Raw genomic sequence first — 26,239 nt, 5'->3', positions numbered from 1 at the left:
CTTCTGAGCATTGTAGTTCCCCCGCAGAGCATTTTACGTCCTAACATGGTGTGTTTCCATACTCAGAAGATATGGGGTTACACATTTTGGGGGGCATTTTCTCTCCGTACCCTTTGTAAAAATTGTAAAATTGGAGAAAAAACTGCACTTCAGAGAAAAAAAAAAATTTTTCATTTACACTCCGGTCTTTTATGGGGAATTTCTAATATGAAGGCCCTTCAAATCCACTTCAAAACTAAACTGGTCCATGAAAAATTCCGATTTTGAAAATTTTGTGAAAAATTGGAAAATTGCTGCTGAACTTTGAAGCCCTCTGATGTCTTCCAAGAGTAAAAACATGGCAACTTTATGACGCCAACATAAAGTAGACACATTGTATATGTGAATCAATATATAATTTATTTGGAAGGTCTATTTTCCTTATAAGCAGAGAGCTTTAAAGTTAGAAAAATGCAACATTTTCAATTTTTTTCATCAAATTTTGGAATTTTTTACCAAGACATTATGCAAGTATCGACAAAATTTTACCACTAACATAAAGTAGAATATGGCACGGAAAAACAATCTCGGAATCAGAATGAAAGGTAAAAGCATCTCAGAGTTATTAATGCTTAAAGTAACAGTTGTCAGATGTGCAAAAAACGCTAAGGGGTTAAGGACTCTTTCTTGCAATTGTGACCACTGTCACTTTATGCATTAATAACTCTGGGATGCTTTTACAGTTTATTCTGATTCCGAGATTGTTTTTTCGTGACATATTCTACTTTAACATAGTGGTAAATTTTCTTCGTTACTTGCATCCTTTCTTGGTGAAAAATCCCAAAATTTCATGAAAATTTTGAAAATGTTGCATTTTCTAACATTGAAAATCTCTGCTTGTAAGGAAAATGGATATTCCAAAAATTTTTTATATTGATTCACGAATACAATATGTCTTTTTTATGTTGGCATCAGAAAGTTGACTTGTTTTTACTTTTTAAAGACATTAGAGGGCTTCAAAGTATAGCAGCAATTTTAAAAATGTTCACAAAAATTTCAAAATCTGAATTTTTCAGGGACCAGCCAAGTTTGAAGTAGATTTGAGGGCCTTTCTGTGAGAAATAGCCCATAAATGACCCCATTATACAAACTGCACCCCTCAAAGTATTCAAAATGACATTCAGAAAGTTAGTTAACCCTTTAGGTGTTTCACAAGAATAGCAACAAAGTGTAGGAGAAAAATAAAAATCTCCATTTTTACACTAACATGTTCTTGCAGCCCCCTTTATTTTCATTTTTAAAAGTGGTATAAGGAGAAAAAGCCACCCAAAATGTTTAGCCCAATTTCTCTCGAGTATGGAAATACTTCATATGTTGACATAAAGTGCTCTGCAGGCTCACAACATGGCGAGAAAGAGGAACTTGGATTTTTGAAAAAAATGTTGCTGTCATGGTTTTTGGGGGCCAAGTTGCATTTAGGAAACCCCCATGGTGCCAGAACAGCAAAATAACCCCCATATGCCATACTATTTTGAAAACTACACCCCTCAGGGAATGTATCAAGGGGTATAATGAGCCTTAACATCTCACAGGTGTTTGACATCTTTGCGTTGAAGTTGGGCGTGAAAATGGAAAATTAGATTTTTAACACTAAAATTATGGTGTTACCCCAAATTTTTCTTTTTCACAAGGGGTAAATGGTGAAAATGGACCCCCATATTTGAAGCCTGATTTCTCCCAATTAAGAAAATGCCCCATATGTGGACATTTAGTGCTCTGCTGGTGCTCTACAATGCTTAGAAGAGAAGGAGCAAAATTTGGCTTTTTGAAAGAGAATTTTGCTGAAATGGTTTTTGGGGGGCATGTTGCATTTAGCAAAAAACACATGGCATACTATTTTGGAAATTACACTCCTAAAGGAACATAATAAGAGGTACAGTGAGCCTTAACACCTCACTGGTGTTTGACGACTTTGCGTTGAATTTGGACGTGAAAATGGAAAATTGGATTTTTAACACTAAAATGTTGGTGTTACCCCAAATTTTTCTTTTTCACAAGGGGTAATAGGAGAAAATAAACCCCAAATTTTTAAGCCCAATTAAGAAAACGCCCCATATGTGGTCGTTAATTGCTCTGCTGGCACACTACAGGTCTAAGAACAGAAGAAGTGCCATTGGACTTTCGGAGAGAGAATTTTGCTGAAATTGAAGTCGGGGGCCATGTGCATTTACAAACCCCCCACATGTGACCCCTACAGAATTAAATAAGGGGTGCAGTGAGCATTTACACCCCACTGGTGTTTGACAGATCTTTGGAACAGTGGGCTGTGCAAATGAAAAATTTAATTTTTCATTTTCACGGACCACTGTTCAAAAAATCTATCAGACACCTATGGGGTGTAAATGCTCACTGCATCCCTTATTACATTCCTTAAGGGGTATAGTTTACAAAATGGGGTCACATCAGGGGGGGTCCACTGTTCTGGCACCACGGGGGGCTTTGTAAACACACATGGCGTTCAATTCCAGACATGTTCTCTCTCCAAAAGCCCCATGGCGCTCCTTCTCTTCTGAGCATTGTAGTTTGCCAGCAGAGCACATTACATCCACGTATGGGGCATTTCCATACTCAGAAGAAATGGGGTTACAAATTTTGGGGAGCTATGTTCCTATTACCCCTTTTGAAAATGAAAAATTTGTGATAACACCAATATTTTAGTGAAAAAAATAAAACTTTTTCACGTCTAACTTTAACGAACATTCTTCAAATGCCTGTGGGGTGTTAAGGCTCACTATACCCCTTGTTACGTTCCGTGAGAGGTGTAGTTTCCATGTCCACATATGGGGTATTTCCGCAGAAATTGCATTACAAAGTATGGTGCAACACTAGCATGTTAGTGTAAAAATTTTTTTTTTTTTTACATTTGTTAAATTTCTTCCAAGTACGGAAATACTCCATATATGGCCCTAAACTGTTGCCTTGAAATATGACAGGGCTCTGAAGTGAGAGAGAGCACCATGCGCATTTGAGGCCTAAATTAGAGATTTGCATAGGGACAGACCCGGATGCAAGAATTACACTTGCCTCCGATATCAAAATTACCCTATGGCAGTGTTTCTTAACCTCTTAAGGACTCAGGGCGCACCTGTACGCCCTGAGCCCGGTCCCGGTGTTTAAAACGGGGTCACGCCGTGACCCCGCATCACACCGGGTCGGTCCCGGATGCTTTTCTTAGCCGGTCGTTGTGCCGTGCGCTATTAACCCTTCAGACGTGGCGATCAAAGTTGACCGCCGCATCTGAAAGTGAAAGTATGATCCAACTGCGGACCAATATATGGAGGGTTATTTAAACCAATTCACCAAAAGATCACCAAAGTGATCCACTAATTCCCTATATTTCCCATATATTTGTTGAAAGGTATAATCTTTATTAATTCCAAAACACCAACAAAAAAGGAGTTAAAATTGCAGTGTATCTCTCCTCCTGTATTATAAATTATCTGTGCCAGCCAGGCATCACCTACTATCTACCTGTGTGTACCTGCAGTGTACACACGGTTAGTGGAGGAGTCTACACTGTATATTAAAAAACCTATCCTATGCCCCCCTCGACATGTTTCGCCGCAAGACGCGGCTTTGTCAAGAGGCTTAGGGGCACTGAATGAAAAAGCGCCAAAACAGGGGTTAAATAACCTCCTATTGTGACATCATGGTGGGGTGATATCCACTTCTGATTGGTGGGACACCATCCCGTCCAATCATCCTCTATTTAATTTGATGGACATTTCCATGCACCTATTGCTGCTCTCATAATTCAACCAATCCGCACAGTTGTTTATTGGTTGCCTCGGTAATGCATCACATGATTAGTGCGTCATGATCTCAGAGCCGATGTTCGCATCCGCCTCCTGCGCTATGACCCCTGCGCAAGCTCTTGTACCAGCGCCGATATCCACATCCGCTTCCTGCGCCGTGACCCCTGCGCGAGCTCTTACACCAGCGAGCGTACCTTACTGTCGGAGCTGCGCAGCTCAATATGCGCGGGGACTTAGTCTCCACGGGCATTTCCAAATAGATATAATAGTCAGTCACTATGTAATTTCATATGCGCTAGAATTTTTCTATATAAGGGCTGCGTGATGTAAACTGCGCACATATTTGATCTTTCATAGTGCTCCATGTTAATGGGGATAAGCTCCAATAAAAAACATTATTGCTCTATATGATATTATATATTATTCTATATATTATTATCACCATAGAGGTAGTTAATTATTTAGTGATAATTAGAAGGCAGCATATTGGTCCATCATGGTTAGTCCATCTACAATTCCCTCCCTGATGTCACTTCGGCAGGGTGTTTAATAATTGTGTTGATAATAGTACACGATGTTTATACATTATGGCAGCTATTCTAAATGAATGCTGAAAAGGTAAACCCCTCATTGAGTCCATTAGGGCTCAAGCTTTTGAGTCGCTGTATCCATCTTGCTTCTTCACGGAGTAATTTCTTATCTAAGTTGCCTCTTCTGGGGCCCAATGTCATCTTAATTAGTCCCCAAAATTTAAGGGTTTGTATATCACCTCTATGAAAATTTCTAACATGTCTCGCCAGTGGGGTATCAGTCCCGGTGCGGATAGTGCTAAGATGTTGAGATATCCGTCTTCTCAGTTGCTGTGTGGTTTTGCCCACATATAGCTTACCACATCCGCACTGGGCAATATATATTACTCCAGAGGTCTGGCAGTTGATGAAATCCCTAATAACATATTTCTTGTTATCAATTGGGTTAACAAATTCTTTCATCCTAGGCAAGAAACCACAAAAGGTACACTTTCCACAGGGATGGGACCCTTTTATTGTAGACTTGAGCCATGTTCTTTCAGTTTTTTCAGCATAGAGGCTGTGAACTAGATGTTCTCTGATATTTTTCCCTCTCCTATATGTGATCGAAGGAGAAGGGGGGATGACATCTCTCAGATCATTGTCTGCCTGTAAAATAGGCCAGAATTGACGTAAAATATTCATTACCTGACGACTATTCTCGTCAAAAGTGCCAATACATCGTACCGTCTTAGTTATTGTTCCCGTTGTCTGTTTACTTTTCAGTAGCTCCTGTCTTGGGGTGTCACGAGCCCTAGCGAAGGCTCTATGAAGAACCTTCTTAGGATACCCCCTACTGATAAATCTGTTATATAAAGTCCTGCATTCCCGTAGGAATGCTTCATCTGTGGAACTATTTCTCTTGGCACGCAAGTATTGTCCCACGGGGATGCCTCTCTTGAGGGGGGCAGGATGATGACTGCCCCACTCAAGAAAGCTATTGGTAGACGTAGGTTTCCTGTATATGCATGTTTGGACGCTGCCATTGGGCTGCAGGGAAATCTGTAGGTCAAGAAAGTTGATGGTAGTCTGGTGAATTTCTGAAGTAAAAAACATCCCTATTGTATTGTTATTAAGTGTGGTGACAAATTACTGGAATAGTGCTTCTGTGCCGTCCCAAAATAATAAGACATCATCAATAAATCGTGCCCAAAATAAAATGTGCGAGGTATACTGGAGATGGGTGTCTGTGAATACAATAGTGTCTTCCCACCACCCTAAGAAAAGATTTGCAAGATTAGGTGCACATGCCGTGCCCATTGCTGTGCCTTTGTGCTGTAAATAAAAGTGACCATCAAAAATAAAATAATTGTGTGTGAGTAAAAAGTGAAGAAGTGACAAAATAAATTGATTGTGCTCAATAAATTGTGTTCCTCTCGTGTTCAGGAAGTATTCAACCGCCTTTAGGCCCAATTCATGTTTTATATTAGTATACAATGCCTCGACATCGAGACTCGCCACATGTGTATTTGGTGGAAAAGAGATTTCCTGCAGTCTAGATACAGCGTCCCCTGTATCCCTAACATAAGACGGTAAGGCTTGGACAAATGGGGTTAACATCTGGTTCACATATTGACTGATTCCCTCCGTGAGATTTTCATTTCCCGATACAATTGGACGTCCTGGGATAGGTATTTTTCTTTTATGTATCTTAGGTAATGCATACATTGTTGCTATAGTAGGCTTCACATTCAGCATATACCTAAATTCATCTTCAGTGATCAATCCGTTATTTTTCGCCTCCGTAAGTATCACTCTCAGTTCATTCAGGAATCTCTCAGTGGGGTTGGATTCAAGGCGTCGATATGTTGTTTCATCCCGGATTAGTCGTCGGACCATATCCAGGTAATCATCTTTATTCATAATCACTATATTCCCCCCCTTATCGGATGGCTTAATGATTATGTCCTGATTTTCTTTCAGATCACGTAATGCTTGATTCTCTTCACAGGTAAGATTTTGGTTTCCCCTCTTCCTAGGTCTCAACTCTTCCAATTTGGTACTAACCATCTGTACAAAGATGTTAATATTATCGAATTGTGTAAAATTGGGTGTTGTTCGACATCTAGGTTTTAAATCCGAAAAAGGTGGACTGGGTCTCCTTGTACCACTTTCACCTTCCTCTAGTAGTTCATAAAGATCACTCACCACTTGATTATCCAACCTTGCCTCTATATCACTATCACGTGATTTGTGCACTTTGTGCAGAGCAAGTTTCCTTGCGAACAGATTAATATCCTTAATCCATTCGAAGGAATCAAATTGTGGTGTAGGTGTATAGGTGTAGGTGTAGGTGTATAAGTCCCCGCGCATATTGAGCTGCGCAGCTCCGACAGTAAGGTACGCTCGCTGGTGTAAGAGCTTGCGCAGGGGTCACGGCGCAGGAAGCGGATGTGGATATCGGCGCTGGTACAAGAGCTTGCGCAGGGGTCATAGCGCAGGAGGCGGATGCGAACATCGGCTCTGAGATCATGACGCACTAATCATGTGATGCATTACCGAGGCAACCAATAAACAACTGTGCGGATTGGTTGAATTATGAGAGCAGCAATAGGTGCATGGAAATGTCCATCAAATTAAATAGAGGATGATTGGACGGGATGGTGTCCCACCAATCAGAAGTGGATATCACCCCACCATGATGTCACAATAGGAGGTTATTTAACCCCTGTTTTGGCGCTTTTTCATTCAGTGCCCCTAAGCCTCTTGACAAAGCCGCGTCTTGCGGCGAAACATGTCGAGGGGGGCATAGGATAGGTTTTTTAATATACAGTGTAGACTCCTCCACTAACCGTGTGTACACTGCAGGTACACACAGGTAGATAGTAGGTGATGCCTGGCTGGCACAGATAATTTATAATACAGGAGGAGAGATACACTGCAATTTTAACTCCTTTTTTGTTGGTGTTTTGGAATTAATAAAGATTATACCTTTCAACAAATATATGGGAAATATAGGGAATTAGTGGATCACTTCGGTGATCTTTTAGTGAATTGGTTTAAATAACCCTCCATATATTGGTCCGCAGTTGGATCATATATCAATAGGGGTTAACTCCCCCACTATTGGACCTGACCATATACGGTACAAAAAGGGAAGTCTCCCATATTATGGCAGGTTTCCTCTCAAACAAGCTGAATCCTGAATTATTTATGACTGAAGCTCAGCATGTTTTCTCCTCTAATGAATTGCCTCTAAATCAGGTGGATATAAATACAGCATTTCGCAATTTACAGAGAATATATAAGAAATATTTGCGCTCCTGGTGGGAAGTAGCAAGTCTAGAGACTTATCTTCAACAAGGCTTGGTATATAGAGGACTACGAATTAATATAGTCCCTAATTCGCACCAGGAAGACCCTGATTTTATTACTGGGTGGCAAAAAGTACTCACCGAGAACTCATTACGTATGATAGATTATCTACTATCCTATGAGAAAAAAGCCTTTAACTCAGTAAGCATCTTATTAGAGAGCAAACTAGAGGAGATACAGACCTTCAAAAGTAATCCTGATTTTACTAACTGGGAACAACGATTACAAAGGAACATTCAGAATTTACAATCGGAAATCAAAGAAAAGAAACATAAGAAGTATATACGGGATAAAAAGGATTTTGAGTCCGGACAAATATATACAAAAAAACCCGTGGATACCTCTTATAATAAATATACTGATATCTCCGAATCTGATTATTCCGAATCAGACGATCAGTCCAAAATTAACACACCAAAATATCAGTTCAATCAACAGATCAAAAACAAATATCACAAAAAAAGACCTCCTTACAACAAAAAGACTGGATATAGAGGATCTAAAAATCCTAATCAACATCAGGGATTCAATAACCATAACTACCAGTACCCTCAATCACAAGCACAGGGTATTACCCAGTATCAGACACAACAAGGTGGCATAGCGACAAACCCCCATACAGCTAATAATAATTTATCGAATCCTACTAGCTTCCCTCAACAACAATGGGGAGGAAGTGCAGTTCACCCCCAACAGACAGGACCAAAACAAATGGGTGCTCCTCAACAAGGAGGTCCCATACAAACGGAAATGCCTCCCAATATGCCGATACCAACAATAAATCGAAATGGAGAGGGATCCGCCTCCATTACATCTTACTCGTCTGCCTTACAGTTTACACCTTTGATACAGCCATCTATAACAACTACGGCAGCACAAATTATGTCAGGAGGCCAGAATCCAAACATATCCCCCCTTTTTTTAGGGGAAGGCGTCCAGTTGAGGGACAGGGACAAATGGGCGTATCCGTCCAACAAGAAAAACTAGATGAGGAGAAGAAGGATGAAATGCAGATATGCAATTTTTCATCGTATATCCTCACTAAGGATCAGATTAAGCTGTTGAAAAAGGGACTATCCTATACACCTACACCACAATTTGATTCCTTCGAATGGATTAAGGATATTAATCTGTTCGCAAGGAAACTTGCTCTGCACAAAGTGCACAAATCACGTGATAGTGATATAGAGGCAAGGTTGGATAATCAAGTGGTGAGTGATCTTTATGAACTACTAGAGGAAGGTGAAAGTGGTACAAGGAGACCCAGTCCACCTTTTTCGGATTTAAAACCTAGATGTCGAACAACACCCAATTTTACACAATTCGATAATATTAACATCTTTGTACAGATGGTTAGTACCAAATTGGAAGAGTTGAGACCTAGGAAGAGGGGAAACCAAAATCTTACCTGTGAAGAGAATCAAGCATTACGTGATCTGAAAGAAAATCAGGACATAATCATTAAGCCCTCCGATAAGGGGGGGAATATAGTGATTATGAATAAAGATGATTACCTGGATATGGTCCGACGACTAATCCGGGATGAAACAACATATCGACGCCTTGAATCCAACCCCACTGAGAGATTCCTGAATGAACTGAGAGTGATACTTACGGAGGCGAAAAATAACGGATTGATCACTGAAGATGAATTTAGGTATATGCTGAATGTGAAGCCTACTATAGCAACAATGTATGCATTACCTAAGATACATAAAAGAAAAATACCTATCCCAGGACGTCCAATTGTATCGGGAAATGAAAATCTCACGGAGGGAATTAGTCAATATGTGAACCAGATGTTAACCCCATTTGTCCAAGCCTTACCGTCTTATGTTAGGGATACAGGGGACGCTGTATCTAGACTGCAGGAAATCTCTTTTCCACCAAATACACATGTGGCGAGTCTCGATGTCGAGGCATTGTATACTAATATAAAACATGAATTGGGCCTAAAGGCGGTTGAATACTTCCTGAACACGAGAGGAACACAATTTATTGAGCACAATCAATTTATTTTGTCACTTCTTCACTTTTTACTCACACACAATTATTTTATTTTTGATGGTCACTTTTATTTACAGCACAAAGGCACAGCAATGGGCACGACATGTGCACCTAATTTTGCAAATCTTTTCTTAGGGTGGTGGGAAGACACTATTGTATTCACAGACACCCATCTCCAGTATACCTCGCACATTTTATTTTGGGCACGATTTATTGATGATGTCTTATTATTTTGGGACGGCACAGAAGCACTATTCCAGCAATTTGTCACCACACTTAATAACAATACAATAGGGATGTTTTTTACTTCAGAAATTCACCAGACTACCATCAACTTTCTTGACCTACAGATTTCCCTGCAGCCCAATGGCAGCGTCCAAACATGCATATACAGGAAACCTACGTCTACCAATAGCTTTCTTGAGTGGGGCAGTCATCATCCTGCCCCCCTCAAGAGAGGCATCCCCGTGGGACAATACTTGCGTGCCAAGAGAAATAGTTCCACAGATGAAGCATTCCTACGGGAATGCAGGACTTTATATAACAGATTTATCAGTAGGGGGTATCCTAAGAAGGTTCTTCATAGAGCCTTCGCTAGGGCTCGTGACACCCCAAGACAGGAGCTACTGAAAAGTAAACAGACAACGGGAACAATAACTAAGACGGTACGATGTATTGGCACTTTTGACGAGAATAGTCGTCAGGTAATGAATATTTTACGTCAATTCTGGCCTATTTTACAGGCAGACAATGATCTGAGAGATGTCATCCCCCCTTCTCCTTCGATCACATATAGGAGAGGGAAAAATATCAGAGAACATCTAGTTCACAGCCTCTATGCTGAAAAAACTGAAAGAACATGGCTCAAGTCTACAATAAAAGGGTCCCATCCCTGTGGAAAGTGTACCTTTTGTGGTTTCTTGCCTAGGATGAAAGAATTTGTTAACCCAATTGATAACAAGAAATATGTTATTAGGGATTTCATCAACTGCCAGACCTCTGGAGTAATATATATTGCCCAGTGCGGATGTGGTAAGCTATATGTGGGCAAAACCACACAGCAACTGAGAAGACGGATATCTCAACATCTTAGCACTATCCGCACCGGGACTGATACCCCACTGGCGAGACATGTTAGAAATTTTCATAGAGGTGATATACAAACCCTTAAATTTTGGGGACTAATTAAGATGACATTGGGCCCCAGAAGAGGCAACTTAGATAAGAAATTACTCCGTGAAGAAGCAAGATGGATACAGCGACTCAAAAGCTTGAGCCCTAATGGACTCAATGAGGGGTTTACCTTTTCAGCATTCATTTAGAATAGCTGCCATAATGTATAAACATCGTGTACTATTATCAACACAATTATTAAACACCCTGCCGAAGTGACATCAGGGAGGGAATTGTAGATGGACTAACCATGATGGACCAATATGCTGCCTTCTAATTATCACTAAATAATTGACTACCTCTATGGTGATAATAATATATAGAATAATATATAATATCATATAGAGCAATAATGTTTTTTATTGGAGCTTATCCCCATTAACATGGAGCACTATGAAAGATCAAATATGTGCGCAGTTTACATCACGCAGCCCTTATATAGAAAAATTCTGGCGCATATGAAATTACATAGTGACTGACTATTATATCTATTTGGAAATGCCCGTGGAGACTAAGTCCCCGCGCATATTGAGCCGCGCAGCTCCGACAGTAAGGTACGCTCGCTGGTGTAAGAGCTCGCGCAGGGGTCACGGCGCAGGAAGCGGATGTGGATATCGGCGCTGGTACAAGAGCTTGCGCAGGGGTCATAGCGCAGGAGGCGGATGCGAACATCGGCTCTGAGATCATGACGCACTAATCATGTGATGCATTACCGAGGCAACCAATAAACAACTGTGCGGATTGGTTGAATTATGAGAGCAGCAATAGGTGAATGGAAATGTCCATCAAATTAAATAGAGGATGATTGGACGGGATGGTGTCCCACCAATCAGAAGTGGATATCACCCCACCATGATGTCACAATAGGAGGTTATTTAACCCCTGTTTTGGCGCTTTTTCATTCAGTGCCCCTAAGCCTCTTGACAAAGCCGCGTCTTGCGGCGAAACATGTCGAGGGGGGCATAGGATAGGTTTTTTAATATACAGTGTAGACTCCTCCACTAACCGTGTGTACACTGCAGGTACACACAGGTAGATAGTAGGTGATGCCTGGCTGGCACAGATAATTTATAATACAGGAGGAGAGATACACTGCAATTTTAACTCCTTTTTTGTTGGTGTTTTGGAATTAATAAAGATTATACCTTTCAACAAATATATGGGAAATATAGGGAATTAGTGGATCACTTCGGTGATCTTTTGGTGAATTGAAAGTGAAAGTAAACGCTTCCCGGCAGCTCAGTCGGGCTGATCGGGACATTGCGATAAAATCGTGATGTTCCGATCAGCTAGGACGCAAGCGGAGGTCTCCTTACCTGTCTCCGCAGCGTCCGATCAGGGTTTGATTGCTCCAAGCCTGAGCTACAGGCTTGAGCAATCGAGCCCCTATCTCGCTGATCCATACAAAGCTATGGCTTTGCACGGATCAGCATAAGAGATCAGTGTGTGCAGTGCTATAGGTCCCTATGGGAGCTATAGCACTGCAAAAAAGAAAGTGGAAAAAAAAGTTATGAAAAATGAATCATGAAACTGGCCAGTTGCCTCTTAGCCCTTGATAAACCCACAGCCTGTGGCGAAACGTCGGGTGGGCGGGCAATGTGTTAGAATTTTAATTGTCTCACACTTGTAGATTGTGGACTGTAGCCACAATCTATCTTTTCAATTCAATTAAGATAGCATGCAGTGTCATGCCAATCAATGGATCATGGATCAATATGTGTGAGGTTATTTTAATCTTGGCTCAATAAACGTTAAGTTTTATATTGGGTGGGAAATATAGGGTCTTAGTGATCGCTTAGCGGTCAAATGTAAATAATATTGGATTAACCCTCCACTCATAGGTCCTTTTTGTTGCATTAACTTGAGAAACCTTGGCGTTGGTGTGCTGGCTCAGATATGTCCTTCATACAAGGATACACTGGCTAATGCCTCAATTTTAAAATCAGCGTTGAGGGTTAGCCAGTTATTGTTCACATCTACCACAGCAGTGCACCTAAATTCCTGTATTGTACAAGGATACACTGGCTAATGCCTCAATTTTAAAATCAGCGTTGAGGGTTAGCCAGTTATTGTTCACATCTACCAAAGCAGTGCACCTAAATTCCTGTATTGTATTATTCTAATTGTTACACATCCACACTGTTTATCTGGTGTAGGATGCCATTGTGGCACTTGTAGTCTGTTGCAGGCATCCTCCATTGTATGCATTTTTATGCTGGGGATCACCCGTAGCAACAGACCCCAAGGGCAGGATCTTCTCCCCCAGCAAATATGCACAACTGCATTTGGGGTTGAGCACCTCCTGCCATTTGAGACCACGTCTTTGTTGTTGTTTAGTTGTTTATCCCCTAAGGAACCCTGTACAATAACAAACCTACCGGAAGGGTCTGCGTCGGTAGAGGAGACCTGCAAGGGGCAGAACCTAGATATTAGGATCGCCACTCCTGCCACTTTCCTACTGGAAAAAGCTGAGTAAGCATGAGGGTAGAGGTGGTGTAAGAAGAGGAAAGAACCCGTCACGTTGAAGTGTGTCTCCTGAAGAAAGATTATATCAGCCTTCAAAGCCACCAGCTCTCTCTGCAGCAGTCGCCGCTTAGTCAGGGAATGGAGACCCTTCACATTCAAGGAGACACACTTAGCCATGAGGGGGCAGGTGAGGGGGAGAGTGCATGTGTAGTGGGGTACTCACTCAGACCAGACAGGAAACCGCGGGAAATCCGGGCAGGAGGGAAGAGCCAGGGATACCACCATGACTTGCTGCTGAACTAACGGGGGGGACAGGCAGAGGTGGAAACTGGCAGAACCAAGGAGGAGAGAGAGAAACAAGAAACAGATGGACAGGGACACAAGGAAGGGAACAAGGGGGAGACATAACTGTAAATAAACCAATGGCTCGCAAGCATGAGAGGAAACCATGCAAATAGAGGTGAACAAAGCAATGAAATGCAACAATAACAGTTTGACTTTTACCATGGTCTCTAAGGGGGAGGTGGAAGAATGCACCAGACGGAGCCACTCACACCAATGTAAGTCCCGTTCGGAGGCCAGGCAAAAGAATTGCCCTATAACAATATCCCGATGGATAGCAAATAGTCAGGTAATAAAAACATGGCATAAGTAAAACAAAAATTAGCAAAAATGACGAGGAGTAGTGCCCGACAGTCTCATAGACTAGCAGTGTACCCTGCACGAGGTTCCCCAGGGATGTCTTCAGGGGGGTCAGAACAAGGGCCACGAGAGCCCGGAGGAGCTGCAACCCGGCAGCCCGATGGCATTTCCCACAGACTGGTTGCCAAACTGAGGGCAGAAGAGGAGGTTGAGGAGTCAGGCCCCAGTCCGTGAGTTAACTTGGCGTTTCAAGGCTTCACAGAACCCCAGCAGATCAGCAAAGGACCGCAGTACAGCAGAGCGTCCATCACGCCGAGCTTGTGAAGCAAACGGGAAAGACCACCGGTAGTGTATTTGGGCAGATCGTAGAGTGAACAGGAGAGGTTGCAGCAGCCGCCTTTTACGCAAGGTGATCCATGACAAGTCCTGGAATAATTGGATTGGGGCTCCGTCAAAGTTCCTGAGTGAGCATGATTTAGCTATTATCCTTTCCTTCAACTGGAAATCAGCCCCACTGTTTGAAACATGCTGGAGATCTTGGAGAAGTACAGAAATCTTTGCCCGGCAGGTATCCTTAACTTCCGTAATGAGGGCCCTAAAGTCCTCCTTGGTAGGAATTTTGGAAAGTGGCTGGCTGAGATCCGGAGGCAGTGGAATAGAAGCAGGGATCCCAGAACAATCAAGGGAGGTCTACAACCAGGGGCCTCAAGGTAGAGGAAGGACCCTGCAGAGGTACAGTCCTGGAGTTACCCCCATTATGCTTAAGGGTGGACATGTTGCACTGCAGTGTAGTGGGGAGCAGAGCTCAGGTGGCAGCAGGGCGGGAGTGTCATACTTAAGGGTGGACATGTTGCACTGCAGTGTAGTGGGGAGTGGATCTCAGGTGGCAGCGGGGCGGGAGTGTCACTGACCTGGATAGCACAGCAGCCGGCAAAAGAATCCCTGTCAGTGGTCTCCTGTAGCTGGGCCTGCAGATCTTCAGCAGCAGCGCAGACGGAGGCAGGAGATGGCGGGCGTGTGGCCGCACAACTTCTCCCACATGGACCGGAGGTCAGTGCCGGCAGCAGGAGCAGCTGTTGAAGGTCATCGCTACGACCTGAAGGGTCCACAGGCAGGATGGGACCCAGGCCGGTACGGGAGGCCGTCTCTCCTACAGAGCGGGATCTGAGGGTGCCCGTGGGGCCTGGGGAGGCCGGCGGTGAGCCCGGGGCTGATGAAGAGATCGGGCAGAGAAAACGGGCAATGCTGCCGGAGGTAGGCTGAGGGGCCAAACAGGCGGGCACATTCCTCCTACGGAGGCGGACACCCCTTGTCATGGAGGCGCAGGAGCACAGGGAGCAAGTAATTTATTTTTTGGCTTGTTTTGAAAGACCCATTGTGATTGCTTGCGTAGTCAATTGAATACACAACAGTTTTTGCTAAACTATTAACTGAATATTTCTAATTTCAGGGCGGTCGGGCAAATATTGAAGGGGGACAGGACGAGCCAGAGGTCATCATTGATGATAACCACTTAATAGCTATGGTCCAGGCTCGTCCTGCCCTGTGGGATTCGTCCGACCCAAACCATGGCAAGGGCCAATAAACCAAGGCTCTATGGAATGAGATTTACAGTGCCATCTGAAATTCCTGGGATGACCTGCCACCTAATGAAAGATGGATTGTTGGTAAAAAAAAATAAAAATTATGTTTTTGTTTTATGTTTTTTGTTTATTTTTTTTATCCTCCTTAAGGACATTCACCTTAAATGTACGGCGCTGCATAGCATCACTTAGCGCACAGTGCCGTACATTTACGGCATGGCTGTGACACGAGCGCAGGAGCTGCGTTCGCTTTATTCCCAGCGGGTCCTGGCGGCTGACAGCCGCGGACCCGCCGGTAGTGGTGGATATCAGCGATCGCGCTGATGTCAGCCATTAACCCCTCAGGTGCCGTGATCAATACAGACCATGGCATCTGCGGCAGTGCGGCACTTATAATGGCTGATCTCATCGCCCGCAGCAGCGGAGATCATATCAGCCAAGATGGGGGACGGAGGTCCTCTCACCTGCCTCCGTCTGTCTCCCGGGGTCTTCTGCATTGATCTGCCTTCCAGCAGACCAGAGCAAATCACCAATAAAACTGATCCGTGCTATGCCCTATGCATAGCACTGAACAGTGTTAGCAATCTAATGATTGCTATAAATAGTCCCCTATGGGGATTAAAAAAAGTGTATAATAAATGTAAAAAAAAAGTGTAAAAAAATGTGAAAAAGCCCCTCCCCCAATAAAGTTTTTAATCACCCCTTTTCCCCATATTAATACAAAAAAGCGTAAAAAAAAAGATAAATAATAAACATATTTGGTATGGTTGTGTGCGTAAATGTCTGAACAATAAAAATATAGTGTTAATGATCCCCTATGGTGAACGGTGTATAGGTAAAAAAAAAAAAGTTAAAGGGTACTCCGGTGAAAACCTTTTTTCTTTTAAATCAACTGGTGCCAGAAAGTTAAACAGATTTGTAAATTACTTCTATTAAAAAATCTTATTTGTTCCTGTACTTATTAGCTGCTGAATACTACAGAGGAAATTCTTTTCTTTTTGGAATTCTCTCTGATGACATCACGAGCGCAGTGCTCTTTGCTGACATTATAATAATAATAATAACTCTTTATTTATTGTTGTCCTTAGTGGGATTTGAACCCAAGGCCCCAGCACTGCAAGACAGCAGTGCTAACCACTGAGCCACCATGCTGCCCCTAGCATACATCTGTTATGAACCGTTGCTAAAATGGACAGAGATGTCAGCAGCGAGCACTGTGCTCGTGATGTCATCAGTGTTCCAAAAAGAAAGGAATTTCCTCTGTAGCATTCAGCAGCTAATAAGTACTGGAAGGATTAAGATTTTTTAATATAAGTCATTTACAAATATGTTTAACTTTCTGGCACCAGTTGATTTAAAAGAAAAAAGGTTTTCACCGGAGTACCCCTTTAAACATTTCTGCTTTTTTGTCACATCAAACTGCAAAAAATAAAATTAATAAAAAGTGATCAAAAAGTAAAAATATATGCAAATGTGGTACCAAAACAAACTACAGATCATGGTGGAAAAAATTAGCCCTCACACATCCCTGAATGCAGAAAAATAAGAAAGTTGGAGGTAGTCAAATAGGGCAATTTTAAACATACTGATTTTGTAAAAAACTTTTGAGATTTTTTTAAAGCAGTACAATAATAGAAATGTATGTAACCATGGGTGTTCATTTTAATCATATTGACCCAGAGAATAAAGAAAACATGATATTTTTACCGTAAAGTGTACAACGCGAAAATGAAACCCCCTAAATTTGCTAAATTATGATTTTTGTTTAAATTTCCTTACACAAAAAAATTATTTTTGGGTTTACCATACATTTTAGGTTAAAATGAGTGATGTCATTTCAATTTACAACTGGTCATGCAAAAAACAAGCCATCATATGGGTCTGGGAATGGAAATATAAAAGAGTTACAAATTTTAGAAGGCGAGGAGGAAAAAACAAAAACGCAAAAATAAAATTGGCTGTGTCCTTAAAGTGAAAATGGGGGTTAATAAATAATTTTTTTCCCCTTCTAGGTGACCAGATAAAACATCATTGGGGATCCATCAGGGACCGGCACATACAAGACCTTAGGGAGAAGGAAGAGAGGCCGAGTGGATCTGGTGCCTCTACCAAGACCCCATATATACACCGGCCACTCCTCAGGTTCATTCAAAAATGCCATAACATTTGGAAGTATGTCCAATTATATTTATTTATTCTTTTAAAATCTTTTTTGTAAATAAACTAATTTTTTTTCTCTTTCAGAACACATTCCAGTGTGAAGGCCAAGCAGACCCTCACGGTTGCCCCCCCCCTCCCCCCCTCCCCCCGACACTGCTGATCAAGGGCAAGAACCTCCTCCCCTACCAGCTTCCTCATCATCCTGACCAAGTCACCAGAGGATGGAAACATCCTTTGGAGATCTGGTCGGCCATTGAGGACTGGTAGGAGATAGCATGGGATCCTTGAAGATCTCATAAAGCTCACAAAGTAGAGCTTTATGAGATTAAATTATAGAGTGGAAGTCTGGAGGGAGGAGCTTTGCCAGTTACGGCAGGTGGGGTCAGGGCCTTCAACTGGTTCCCCTTCAGACTCTCTACTCTATCTCCAGAGCCTGGCTCCCATGATGGAGAAATTGCCCCTTGATAAGTAGTGTCAGTTCCGCAAGGAATCATTAGAGTTTCTGTTTAGCCTCTGCTGAATTCAACTCTGAATGAAACAAGTTTTTTTTCACTTGATATAATGATTGTTTATTTAGTTTACACCCAACTTGGGTTTGCTTTCAGGATACTAGAGGTACCTTCGACCACCCAGTGTTTTATTTACACTGGGGGGTAGAAGGTACCACGCTACTATCCTGAAAGCAAATATTACACAACATGGGGAAATATAACAGAAAAAAAACTTTGCTAGCAGGATAGGAAAGGTGGAAGATTGTATGCCCCAGTGTGACTTTGACACTAGGGTGTACAATCTACCCCCCTCCCATATCCTGAAAGAAAAGTGTACACTCAACATGCAAAATACATCAGCAGTTTCCTATCAAAAGTGAATGTAACAAAAAAAATATACAAAAAGTCCCAGAAAGTTCAGAACATACGATACTGCCAAGACACTCTGCCAGCTTCTGTCAGGAAATACTGTGGAAATTCATTTCAGAGACGCATGACGGCCTGGGTTGATCTTCTTGATGACTGCTGTAGTCCAGGCAGAGCTGCTTCCACTTCTTCAGGATCACTGGGGGGAGGCTCCTTGGTTAGGATGAAGTTCTGGAGAACAACAGCTGCCTTAACATCCTGATCAACCACATCCGGGTGCAGTTGGATTGGCCGTGTGAAGATCCGACATTTGCCTGCAAAAATTCCAAAGGCACAATCCACATAGCGTCTTGCACGTGACAGTCTGTAGTTGAAGATCCGCTGGCGGTGGTCGAGTCCTCGGCTGGAGTAAGGCTTCAGCAAGTTGGCACACATCTGGGAGGCCTCATGCCCAACAAAAACAAATGGCATTGGAGGTCCATCAGTCCCAGAAAAGGCCCTTGCTTCAAGATGTCCCATCTTACCAGAGTAGATCCTCCTCCCCATGGCAGAGTTCTTAACCCCTTAAGGACTCAGGGTTTTTCCGTTTTTGCACTTTCGTTTTTTCCTCCTTACCTTTTAAAAATCATAACCCTTTCAATTTTCCACCTAAAAATCCATATTATGGCTTATTTTTTGCATCGCCAATTCTACTTTGCAGTGACATTAGTCATTTTACCCAAAAATGCACGGCGAAACAGGAAAAAAAATCATTGTGCGACAAAATTTAAAAAAAAAACGCCATTTTGTAACTTTTGGGGGCTTCCGTTTCTACGCAGTGCACATTTCGGTAGAAATTACACCTTATCATTATTCTGTAGGTCCATACGGTTAAAATGATACCCTACTTATATAGGTTTGATTTTGTCGCACTTCTGGAAAAAATCATAACTACATGCAGGAAAATTTATACGTTTATCTGACCCCTATAACTTTTTTATTTTTCCACGTACAGGGCGGTATGAGGACTCATTTTTTGCGCCGTGATCTGAAGTTTTTATCAGTATGATTTTTGTTTTGATCTGACTTTTTGATCACTTTTTATTCATTTTTTAATGGTATAAAAAGTGACCAAAATACACTTTTTTGGACTTTGGAATTTTGTTGCGCGTACGCCATTGACCGTGCGGTTTAATTAATTATATATTTTTATAGTTCTAACATTTACACACGCGGCGATACCACATATGTTTATTTTTTTTTTTTTTACACTGTTTTATTTTTTTTATGGGAAAAAGGGGGTGATTCAAACTTTTATTAGGGAAGGGGTTAAATGACCTTTATTAACACTTTTTTTTAACATTTTTTTTGCAGTGTTATAGGTCCCATAGGGACCTATAACAATGCACACACTGATATCTCATCCTGATCACAGGCGTGTATTAACACGCCTGTGATCAGTGTTATCGGCGCTTGACTGCTCCTGCCTGGATCTCAGGCACGGAGCAGTCATTCGTCGATCGGACACCGAGGAGGCAGGTAAGGGCCCTCCCGGTGTCCGGTCAGCTGTTCGGGACGCCGTGATTTCACCGCGGCGGTCCCGAACAGCCCGACTGAGCAGCCGAGTCACTTTCACTTTAGAAGCGGCGGTTAGCTTTGACCGCCGCTTCTAAAGGGTTAATACCGCACATCGCCGCGATTGGCGATGTGTGGTATTAGCCGCGGGTCCCGGCCGTTGATGAGCGCCGGGACCGATGCGATATGATGCAGGATCGCAGCGCGATCCCGCTTCATATCGCGGGAGCCGGCGCAGGACGTAAATATACGTCCTGCATCGTTAAGGGGTTAAACACACGGGGAGTCATTTGTTCTTCCATATGAACTAATGTCCACAGAGATGAATTTGTACTGCGCATCTGCAACAACCATAAGTATGGTGGAGAAAAACTTCTTGTAGTTAAAATACTCTGACCCAGTGTGCGCCGGCTTCTGGATCCTGATGTGCTTCCCGTCGATTACTCCAACACAGTTTGGAAACTGTGTGACTTCCTGGAACTTCTCTGCGATGCCAAGCCAATGCTCTGCTGAAGGTTGTGGAAGGCAATCCCACAGGGTCTCACAGGTGGTCCGGACAATCCCAGAGATGGTGGAAATTCACAGGCGAAACTGGAAGTGGAGCGACGAAAAACTCTTACCAGATGCCAGGAACCTGAAATTAACAGTTTAAAAAAAAAGGGTTTTAGTATTTAGCAAAACACATTGTCTGAACACTGCAAAAAAAATAAAAAATAATAAATAAAAAAAATGAGAATTTTGACTACATACCTAAGGGTTACGATGAGGCTTTCCTCTGGCGAGATGCTCCTTTTGAGGTGGGTGTCTTGGTGACAGATCCTTTCACTGATGCGTGGTAGAAGGTCATCAAATGTTGCTACAGACATCTGTAGATAGGTTGCGAAGTTCTCAGGGTGCTGGTGCAGCTCCACGTACAAAGTACTGTGCACCCCATGGGTCATCAGTGCTGCAGTGATTGGATGGATCCAATATCTTCGGCGGCGGCGACGTCTCTCATCAACTTCGGATCTTCTCCGTCTTCTTTGTTGGGCACTCCACAGCAGCACATCAAAACTGTAGGAAAGGTGGGTGGGAAACATGGTGAAATTCGCAATAATAAAGTCTGACAACAAGCAATCAAAGCAACAGTACTCTCCCTCTCAATGCTAAAATTCAGACTGCAGCCGGATCATTGTGGCACCCTTTCATACCCTCCCCTTGGAGTAGGAGGCAGAGCTTTAGGTGTTGCAAGGTGTGACAGGTAGGAGAGGTCAAAAATAGGTTAAAATAACGGACGTTATTAACCGATGTATTAACGGGTTATAATGGATTATAACAGATAATAACGGATAAACAATTATAATCGGACTTTGAACTCTATTCACCCATTAATCCATCCGTTATTATACGTCCGTTACAATACATAATAACGGATGTTTATAACGGATAAATGAACTATAGTGTGAAAGGAGCCTTACATGACACTGACACTCAGCATAACACAGGCTGAGGTGGCACATTGCTCCAGCCAGCGATATGCTCAGAGCAGTCTCTGATGTGTTACAGGGCCCAGAATGCAGAAGAAGACCGGGGAAAGAAGTTTGTTATTTATGGGCAAAATGGAAAGATTAAAAAAAAAAAATCAGTGGAGCCCTTGTTCTTGCAGTTCTTCCTTTATACTATATTATATCTCCTACATGAATAGTTCCAGTTTGCAATGGACTTATCTGCAAACTCTATGGCTCACGCTGATGATAATCATGTAGATAATTAAGTTTTATACTGTCAGCCTATGTAGGGTCAAATAAGACTAGCAGCACTTATCACTGGTAAAACGATTATATTTGTCAGAAAATACTAAAAATACATAGTGTGTGCTAGCAGAATCTATATGTGCTTGTACAGTACACTAAAGAACTAATATATTTTATGATGCCCAATAAACCACAATGGGGAAGATCTTCTATTCCAAGGGGGGGGGGGGGGGGGTGGACATTAAAGCGAGCCTGTCCGTAAATTTATGCCACCTGACCCATGGGCAGCATCAAATAAAAAAACACAAAAAAGGACCTGTGAATCAAGACAGGCCAGGGATACCACCTCCTAAACACTTCAACCAGTTTCATAGGTCAGTTTAAAACAATGCTTTTCTCTAAAATATAGTTGGTAGTAAAAAGAGTGCCTGTTGGGATTTCATGCTGCCCATGGTTTGGGAAGTATAAATCTACTGACAGACTTGCTTTAGAATTGCACAATAATTCTGGCTCAATGAGCACTAAAACAAGTAGTTAGGACACATTTTTGTGTCTTGCTCTACAATAATCATGACATAGGATAGGTTTACACATGCCGTAATTTGCTGTTGCATATTTTTATAACCTATTAACTTCAATGGGTAGGAAAATATGCAACAGCAAATACGCAGTATTAAAGTTAACCCCTTAACGACAATGGACGTAAATGTACTTCATGGTGACGTGGTACTTAGTGCACCATGACGTACACTTATGCGCTGCCATGATCGTGAGCATAGAAGCGTTGCTAGAGTAATGCCCGGCAGGTTCCGGCTGCTATCAGCAGCCAAGGACTTGCCAGTAATGGCGGACATCCGCAATCGTGCGGATGTCCGCCATTAACCCCTCAGATGCCGTGATCAATACAGATCTTGGCATCTGCAGCAGTGCGGTACTTTGAATGGATCATCGGATCGCACGCAGCGCCACCCCGACGGTCCGATCATCCAGCATGCAGTTCTTTCTTTATACTATATTATATCTCCTACATAAATAGTTCCAGTTTGCAATGGACTTATCTGCAAACTCTATGGCTCACGCTGATGATAATCATGTAGATAATTAAGTTTTATACTGTCAGCCTATGTAGGGTCAAACAAGACTAGCAGCACTTATCACTGGTAAAACGATTATATTTGTCAAAAAATACTAAAAATACATAGTGTGTGCTAGCAGAATCTATATGTGCTTGTACAGTACACTAAAGAACTAATATGTTTTATGATGCCCAATAAACCACAATGGGGAAGATCTTCTATTCCAAGGGGGGTGGACATTAACCCCTTAAGGACACAGCCCATTTGGGCCTTAAGGACGCCGAAAATTTTATTTTTACGTTTTCATTTTTTCCTCCTCGCCTTCAAAAAATCATAACTCTTTTATATTTTCCTCCACAGACTAGTATGAGGGCTTGTTTTTTGCACGACCAGTTGTCCGTTGTAATGCCATCACTCACTTTACCATAAAATGTATGGTGCAACCAAAAAAATACTATTTTTGTGGGGAAATTAAAAAGAAAACCGCAATTTTGCTAATTTTGGAAGGTTTCGTTTTCACGGCGTACAATTTATGGTAAAAGTGACGTGTTCTTTATTCTTTGGGTCAATACGATTAAAATGACACCCCTGATAATATACTTTTCTATTACTGTTGCGCTTAAAAAAATCACAAACTTTTTAACCAAATTAGTACATTTAAAATCCCCCTATTTTGAAGACCTATAACTTTTTCATTTTTCCGTATAAGCGGGGTATGAGGGCTCATTTTTTGCGCTAAGATCTGTACTTTTTATTGATACCATATTTGCTTATATAAAACTTTTAATAAATTTTTTTTTTGGAAATAAAATGTTATAAAAAAAAGCTGCTATTTTGGACTATTTTTTTCCGTTCACGCCGTTCACCGTACGGTATCATTAACATTTTATTTTAATAGTTCAGATATTTACGCACGCGGCGATAAAAAATATGTATATAAAATATTTTTTAACACTTTTTGGGGGTGAAATAGGAAAAATGGGGCAAGTTTTGTTTTTATTGGGGGAGGGGGTTTTTCACTTTTTTTTACTTTATTTTTTTTTACTTTTATTTTTACACTTTAATAGTCCCCATAGGGGCCTATTTAAAGCAATCACTCGATTGCTAATCCTGTTCAGTGCTATGTATGGGACATAGCACTGATCAGGGTTATCGGTCATCTTCTGCTCTGTTCTGCGGGAAGGCAGATCAAAGCAGAAGACTCCTGGAAGACAGCGGAGGCAGGTGAGGGAACCTCCGGCTGCTGTGCAGGATGACCGGATCGCCGCGGCAGCGCTGCGGGTGATCCGATCATCCAATTATGTGAGCGCGATGCTGCAGATGCAGTGATCGCGGTTATGCTTAGGACGTAAATGTACGTCCTGGTGCGTTAAGTACCGCATCACCAGGACATACATTTACGTCCTTCGTCGTTAAGGGGTTAAAGGAAGCCTGTCCGTAAATTTATGCCACCTGACCCATGGGCAGCATCAAATAAAAAAACACAAAAAAAGGACCTGTGAATCAAGACAGGCCAGGGATACCACCTCCTAAACACTTCAACCAGTTTCATAGGTCAGTTTAAAACAATGCATTTCTCTAAAATATAGTTGGAAGTAAAAAGAGTGCCTGTTGGGATTTCATGCTGACCATGGTTTGGGAAGTATAAATCTACTGACAGACTTGCTTTAGAATTGCACAATAATTCTCTGTTGGTATTTCCTGCCAAAGGTTCACAAGACCACTGTGAACCCTCCCGGGCGACCAATTGTCTCCGGGAGGGGGTCGGTCAGTAAACCTTTGTCAAAATATATTGACTGGGTTTTGCATCCATTATTGAAGGAAATACCAACTTTGGTAAAAGACACCAATGAGTTTTTGCTTGATTTGCAGGGAATGACGTGGGAGGATGAGTATATAATGGCCTCTATAGATATAGAGAGCTTGTATACTAGTATCCCCCAGTCATTAAGCGTACAATGCATCAGAGATCTGTTAAAGAAATCTAATAAAAGTCATACCTTCATTGACTTTATCTGCGATTCTCGTCTGTTCATTTTAACCAACAATGCATTTCAATTCAATGAGACGTGGTACAGACAGATTAGCGGGGTGGCCATGGGCACCCCAGTTGCGTGCACCCTCGCTAATCTGTTTGTAGCGATTTTTGAGAAAGAGTACATCTTTTCCACGTCCAACAAATATATAAGTTAAAATTAAAAGTTACAGTCGTTTTGTAGACGACGTGTTTCTTATATGGTCGGGAACAGAAGAAGAATTCGCAAACTTTGTCACCTTCCTCAATAATTCAAACAAGATGAACTTAAAGTTTACGTCGGAAATCAGTAAAGAAAAACTTGAATTTCTTGATGTTCTTGTAAAACCGAATAGTAAATTCCTCCTCACAGAAGGTTTCAGAAAACCAACGGCGGGTAACTCCTTGCTGCATTACAAAAGTTGCCACCCACAACACGTTAAAACCGCAGTACCTTATGGACAGTACCTAAGGCTGCGCCGTATAAATAGTACAGAAGAATCTTTTTTTAAACAAGCTTCAGAATTATCTTATTAGGTTGCAGCAAAGGGGTTACCCGCTGGAAGTTTTGGAAAAAGCTCTAAAGAGAGCATCAGTACAAAATAGAGATATCCTGCTAAAAAAAAAGCAGTAGAAAAAACTAGAAAAACATTTTCACCAAACGCTACAAAAAAATCCACACGTTTTTCATTTGTATTTAAGTATAGTCCTTTAGCTAATATCATCAAAAAGGCTATCTTTCGTTACTGGCCTCTGGTTCAAAAAGATCCCCTTTTATCAGATGTAACAATCGAAAAACCATTTGTCACTTTCAAAAAAGCAAAAAATATTGGAGATGTGTTAACACACAGCAGATTTGTATCACAAAATCGTAACTGGTTGAACAAGTCCACATTAATAGGTAATCACCATTGTGGAAGTTGTAACTGGTGTAGCTTCCTTAAAAAAGGTAGGAATTTTAACCTAGGGGGCTGCGACATTGTAGTAAAGGATTTTATCTGCTGTCGTACAGATTATGTAGTCTACAGAATCGTGTGCACTTGTGGGCGATTTTACATTGGATGCACTGTGCGCCCCATGCACACACGGTTCCGAGAACACATTCAGTCTCTAAAAACGCTAAAGGGCTCTACAAGATTAATTAATCATGTCTTGGAAGAACATAACAGAGATTCCAAAGTATTGGAATTCTTCGGACTAGAAAGAGTTAACATTAAAGACGGCGGTGATAGGAGAAAAGCCTTGAGACAAGATGGATTCTGCGCACTAAGGCACAAGGCACTTTAGGATTGAATG

This window comes from Hyla sarda, chromosome 5, assembly GCF_029499605.1.
Source record: "Hyla sarda isolate aHylSar1 chromosome 5, aHylSar1.hap1, whole genome shotgun sequence".
Classification (NCBI taxonomy): Eukaryota; Metazoa; Chordata; class Amphibia; order Anura; family Hylidae; genus Hyla; species Hyla sarda.
The sequence above is the reverse complement of the archived record's forward strand: the minus strand, read 5'-3'. Positions refer to the sequence as shown.